The 6,000-nt window shown below is 35.6% G+C and overlaps 1 protein-coding gene across 9 annotated transcripts in view; it reads right to left on the bottom strand.

Moving 5' to 3' along the window:
• The window catches only part of LOC137490698 (bis(5'-adenosyl)-triphosphatase-like), a 746,092-nt gene that overhangs the window by 287,872 nt on the left and 452,220 nt on the right, over positions 1-6,000 (bottom strand). The window lies entirely within an intron of this gene.

The following is a 6,000-nucleotide window of genomic DNA, read 5'->3' on the forward strand; positions in this document are numbered from 1 at the left end:
TGTGGACGGATGGCGTAACCGTAGCAAAACTTATGCGTTTTCAAACTAAAACGTATTAGTGTAAAGGTTGTGATGTCAAGTGACCAAAATTCAATGTCTAGCCAGCGTCATAGGATAACGTTATTTTGATGTCTAATAGCAATGTTAAATGACGTTGATATTTGGTTGATTTTAGGTTGTAAGAAAGTGACCAAAATCCAACGTCGACCCAACATCTTAAACCAACATCATATTGACGTCAAATACTAATATTTATTCATCAGGTATGGCAACCAAAATCCAACATCTGATAAACGTCATAGTAATAACGTTCACACAACTTCAAGCTATGACATCATTAGACGTTGATATTTGGTTGGTTTTCGGTTGGACATTCACGTTGGTCTCACAATGAGTTCTGACAACAACCTGATTTTCATTTCAATTTAATTAACTTTTATTTGTATAGCGCTTTTACAATGTAAACTGTTTCAAAGCAGCTTTACATAGAATATCATAGTAAATATCAAACAAACTGCAACATCCCCACGACATAGGGGTACAACGTCAATCTAACGTCATGTTGATGTCTTGTTTTGAGGTAGTTCCTTAAGATGTGATTTACCTTCTGTGTCTGATTTGATTGGACGGGAATTACAGGACTGATTTTTTTCTAATTCCCATAGAGAAGAAAAATAAAGTAGTGACTGCAAGTTGAAGGAAAGTAGAAAGGAAAGTAGTGGAGTAAAAGTACCGATACAGCACTAAAAATGTACTCAAGTGAGAGTAAAAGTACACATTTATAAAACTAGTCAGTAAATTACAATTCCTGAGAAAAAGTAACTAATTACAGTAATTTGAGTATTTCTAATTAGTTACCTTACACCACTGAGCTAAGCCTTTTGAATATGCTTTGTTGTTACAATAAAGCCATTAAAAATATATAATTTAACACTAATTAAAAGCATTTTTTTAAAAAATAGAACTGTTGTTGTTGTTGTACAATTTAACCTATACACAATAATGCACGAGACACAATGAAAATCATAAGCTGAGTTCACATTAATAAATGAGACCCAAACATGTCTTTTTTCATCTGTAAAAAGCACAAATTAAAAGAAGAACAAAGCATCCGGCAACATGTGCTATCAAGGCAGTTTTCCTATTGCAAAATAGCACCATATCTCTGCCCTAAGACCTTCTTTATTATCGCACTGATGGTATGAAGCACTTTAACTATCCTGCTAAGACGACCACTTGTTCAGAAAGGCCATTAATGGGTACGTGCTCCACCACCCCGCCACCTCCATCCCATTACATTCCCATCTGCAAGATGACGACATTAATGATTAAAACAGGGGGCGCAGAGGAGGGAACATCACCCCTGATCCTCTCCACTCCTCCCAAAGCACAAATAAGCACACACACACCATCCATTTACCTAAAGCAGCGAGCGCCTCTGCTGAGAGTCCATTAGCGCCAAATGATGTCGCTAATACATTCCTGCACCACACACAAAACGAGCTTTATTATCCCAATGCAGCATTGCACAAATGAACCTTAGGTGATGCTGATATATCACAGGTGACACCCGTGCAATAGGAGAAACCCCCCTCGCGTTTCAAAACGAGGCCATATCCTTGGCCTTGTCTTTATTAAAGGCCTAATGTAGAAAACTGTAACCGCTAGCTTGGTCATTTCAAGACTGCATTGTGTGTGTTTAATAAAACCAGGCTCATTATTGCAGGTATTTGCTTTCTTAATTGTGCAAATAAATGACTTGAACTGCGTATTTCATTTGTTTAGGTCATTTAACTTGGTGTATTTATCAAAATAAACACTGTATTTTCAAAAGGCTAATCTAAGCTAATTTCGAAAAGCTATTTATAGATACGTGTACAGAATGCCTCGGTGAGCAGAGCTAATATTTGTTTACTTTACATTAGCACAATGCTAATTAGTTCTACGTCAACTAAATAAATTGTGAAGTTTCACAAACTAATTTTGAGAGGAGCACGTGATATGATTGTGCACTGCTGGCCACTCATCCGTAATCAGTAATAATCCAATCAGAATCATCCTAGCTTAATATAAATGGATCAACTTCTCCTTATTGCTCTATCTTCTTTTTGGAAGAATCCCCCCTTCCACCCCATCTCCTCCTTTTTCTCCCCTTCTAAAGGAGGCCTACCTGATCTCGGATCCCCTGATATGCTTCTAGACCGGGCGGGAGCCCTAGGCTCAAATATCTCCGAGCTCAGGGTTCTCTCCCTGGACAGCTTGCCAAATCTGCTATAAATGCCAAGCATATCTAAGTGAGAACTCTTGAAACATTGCTTGTGTATCACCAACTCAATCTCACAGAAATTCGTAACTTTTTGATTTAGTGGGTATTCGTATGATCTCTTCATACAATTTATTACGATTTGCTTACCCCCCAATGACAGTTGGGTTTAAGGACGGGGTCGGGGGCTACGCCTCCTTTTAAAAATTTTACATTTTTGTACAAGTGAACTCGAATTTGTACAAATTAGCCACCAAACTCGTAAAAACGTAGAATTGTTACGTTTCCTTGTGAGATTAGGCTGATATCACAGGTGACACCCGTGCAATACGAAAAAAACCCTTGCGTTTCAAACTGAGGTCATATGCTTGGCCTTGTCTTCATTAAAGGTCTAATGTAAAAAAAAAACTGTAACCGCTAACTAGGTCGTTTCAAGACTGCATTGTTTGTGTTGAATAAACCAGGCTCGTTATTGGAGGTATTTGCTTTCTTAATTTTGCAAATAAATGACTTAAACTGCCTATTTCATTTGTTTAGGTCGTTTAACTTGGTGTGTTCAACAAAAGACGCACTGCATTTTCAAAAGGCTAAGCTACTCTAAGCCTCGGTGAGGAGAGCTAATATTTATTTACTATTTATTAGCACAATGCTAATTAGTTCCACGTCCACATGAAAAACTTAAACATTGGTTGTGTATCACCAACACAGTCTCACTGCAATTCGTAACTTTTTTGATTTAGTGGCTATTTGTATGATCTCTTTCGTCCAATTTAGTATGATTTTCTTACCCCCCAATGTCAGTTGGGTTTAAGGACTGGGTCAGGTGCAACGGCTCCTTTTTAAAATGGTACATTTTTGTACGACTGAACTCAATAAATTAGCGACTAAACTGATAGAATGTAAAATAGTTACGTTTATTTGTGAGATCCGGCCCATATCGCAGGTGACACCTACGTGAAACCCCCTTGCGTTTCAAACTAAGGCCATATCCTTGGCCCTTTATTCATTAAAGGCCTAACGTAAAAAAATGCAACCGCTTACTAGGTCGTTTCAAGACTGCATTGTGTGTGTTGAATAAACCAGGCTCGCTATTGCAGGTATATGCTTTCCTAATTGTGCAAATAAATGACTTAAACTGCGTATTTCATTTGTTTAGGTCGTTTAACTTGGTGTTTTTAACAAAAGACGCACTGCATTTTCATAAGGCTAAGCTACTCTAAGCCTCGGTGAGCAGAGCTTATACTATTTATTAGCACAATGCTAATTAGTTCCACGTCCACTCGAAAAACTTAAACATTGGTTGTGTATCACCAACACAGTCTCACTGCAATTCGTAACTTTTTGCTTTTTGATCTAGTGGCTATTTGTATGATCTCTTTCGTCCAATTTAGTACGATTTGCTTACCATACAGCTGTTAGCGGATGCCCTTCCAGCCGCAACCCAGTACTGGGAAACACCCATACACACTCATTCACACGGCCAATTTAGTTCACCCAATTCCCCCATAGCCCATGTCTTTGGACTCTGGGGGAAACAGGAGCACCCAGAGGAATCCCACGCCAACACAGAGAAAACATTCAAACTCCACACAGAAATGCCAACTGGCCTAGCTGGGACTCGAACCAGCGACCTTTTTGCTGTGAGGTGACAGTGCTAACCACTGAGCCAGATATCCGAGGGGTGTACTCATTAATACTGAGCACGAAAAACTTTGATGAAATCAGTGACCAAACTCTCATCTTCTAGACTTAGCAGTTAGCATGATGTCTTAAGTCAAGTTAACAACCTAAATAAAATAGCCTTCTGCTTCATTCTTCAGATTTGCTTCAAACCCAAACTCTGTTCTTGTCAAGAATCAGTCCCGCTTTCACACTTTCAGAGGCCGGACGTCTATGACGATGGGAAGGAAATTGAAAAAAGGATAGATTTCGGAGGAAACCAGTGAAGGGAATGTTGTTTGATGAATATCTCATTGTGTGCGGTCCTGTGGGTAAAGGCCTTCAAAACCTGGTAAAAAGCACCACCGAGCAGACTCTTGTAAAGAAACGATAATGCTTTTTCATCTCTGATGTCCTGAGCTGTAATGCTTCCTCTAACATCTTCTTACCTTTTGATTATCAACATTATATTGCAACTGAATTTTAACCTCAAATATCTCAAATAATATATTTCTTCCTCTTCTTAAATCTGCCCAAGAACAGTCAAGAAATAGCATCAAAAATAATTATATTCAACTATAATTGTACTGCGTTCACTCTTGAGAAGCACAAACCACGACTCATAATGTCATGACATTCTAATACAATTAGTCAGTGGATTTTTTGCAAACCAGCTACCTCAGTTAAAAGACAAATTATTAAATAGCAATCATATACAATTAAATGCAGTCCAGGCTGGGATTTTGGTTTCGATCATATGCTTAAACCTCGAGCAGCTATTAATTTCATGCTTTATTGACGCTATAGTATTCACCAGAATTAGTTGTTAGGTATTGGCTACTTTAGCTAACTTTAACCTAATATTTGTAGATCTTTAAAGTTTGGCCAATAGTTTAGTATATTTGGAGATACTTCTGAAAAGGTTTTGAATGAATCCTGCCATTGTTTATTCATACTTAACTTGTTTCAAACCTATTTGAATTGATTTACGTTTTGTTAAACACAAATTAAGACATTTTAAAAAATGTTGGAAACCTGTAACTATTGGCTTCTGTAGTATTATTATTATTTTTTTTTTTTACTATGGACGTCAATGATTACAGGTTTTAAACATTCTTCAAAGTATCTTCTTAAAAATGGTGTGGAACAAGTCAAGGGTGAGTAAATATATGAAAATAAAACTACAATCAAACTGGTTTTTAACAATTCAAGTATGAGTATTTTGAAGAATGTTGAAAATCTGTTCCTATTTACTTCCATAGTATTAATTTTTACTACAGAAGTCAATGGTTACAGTTTTTAACATTCTTGAAAATATCTTTCAAAAAAATGAAAATTCAAACTAGTTTTTAACTGTTCAAGTATGAGCATTTAGAAGAATGGAAACCTGTAACCATTTGCTTTCACACACACACACACACACACACACACACACACACACACACAAACACACACACACACACACACACACACACACACACACACATAATAAACCAAGTAATAAGTTGAGTATTTTTAAGAATGTTGGAAACCTGCAATCATTGGTGTCCATGCTTTTTGTTTTTTTTTTTTTACAATGAAAGTCAATGGTTACAGGTTTTTAACATTCATCAAAAAAAATTAAAAAAAAAAATAAATAAAAAAAAAATATATATATATATATATATGTATATATATATATATATATATATATATATATATATATATATATATATATATATATATATATATATAAAAACAGGTCTTGTAACAGGTCAAGTCAGAGTGTTTTGAAGAATGTCGGACACCTGTAACTATTGCCTTACATAGTGTGTGTGTGAGTGTGTGTGTGTGTGTGTGTGTGTGTGTGTGTATGTATGTATGTGTATATATATATATATATATATATATATATATATATATATATATATATATATATATATATATATATATATATATATATATATTTTTTTTTTTTTAATAGTTTTAGGTTAAACATTCTTTAAAATATCATTAGAAACAAACAAAAAAAAAAACGGCTCAAACTGGTTTGGAATAAGTCAAGTACTTTAAAGAATGTTGGAAACCTGTAACCATTT

The sequence above is a fragment of the Danio rerio genome, chromosome 11, assembly GCF_052040795.2.
Source record: "Danio rerio strain M-AB ecotype USA chromosome 11, GRCz13ab, whole genome shotgun sequence".
NCBI classification, from domain to species: Eukaryota; Metazoa; Chordata; class Actinopteri; order Cypriniformes; family Danionidae; genus Danio; species Danio rerio.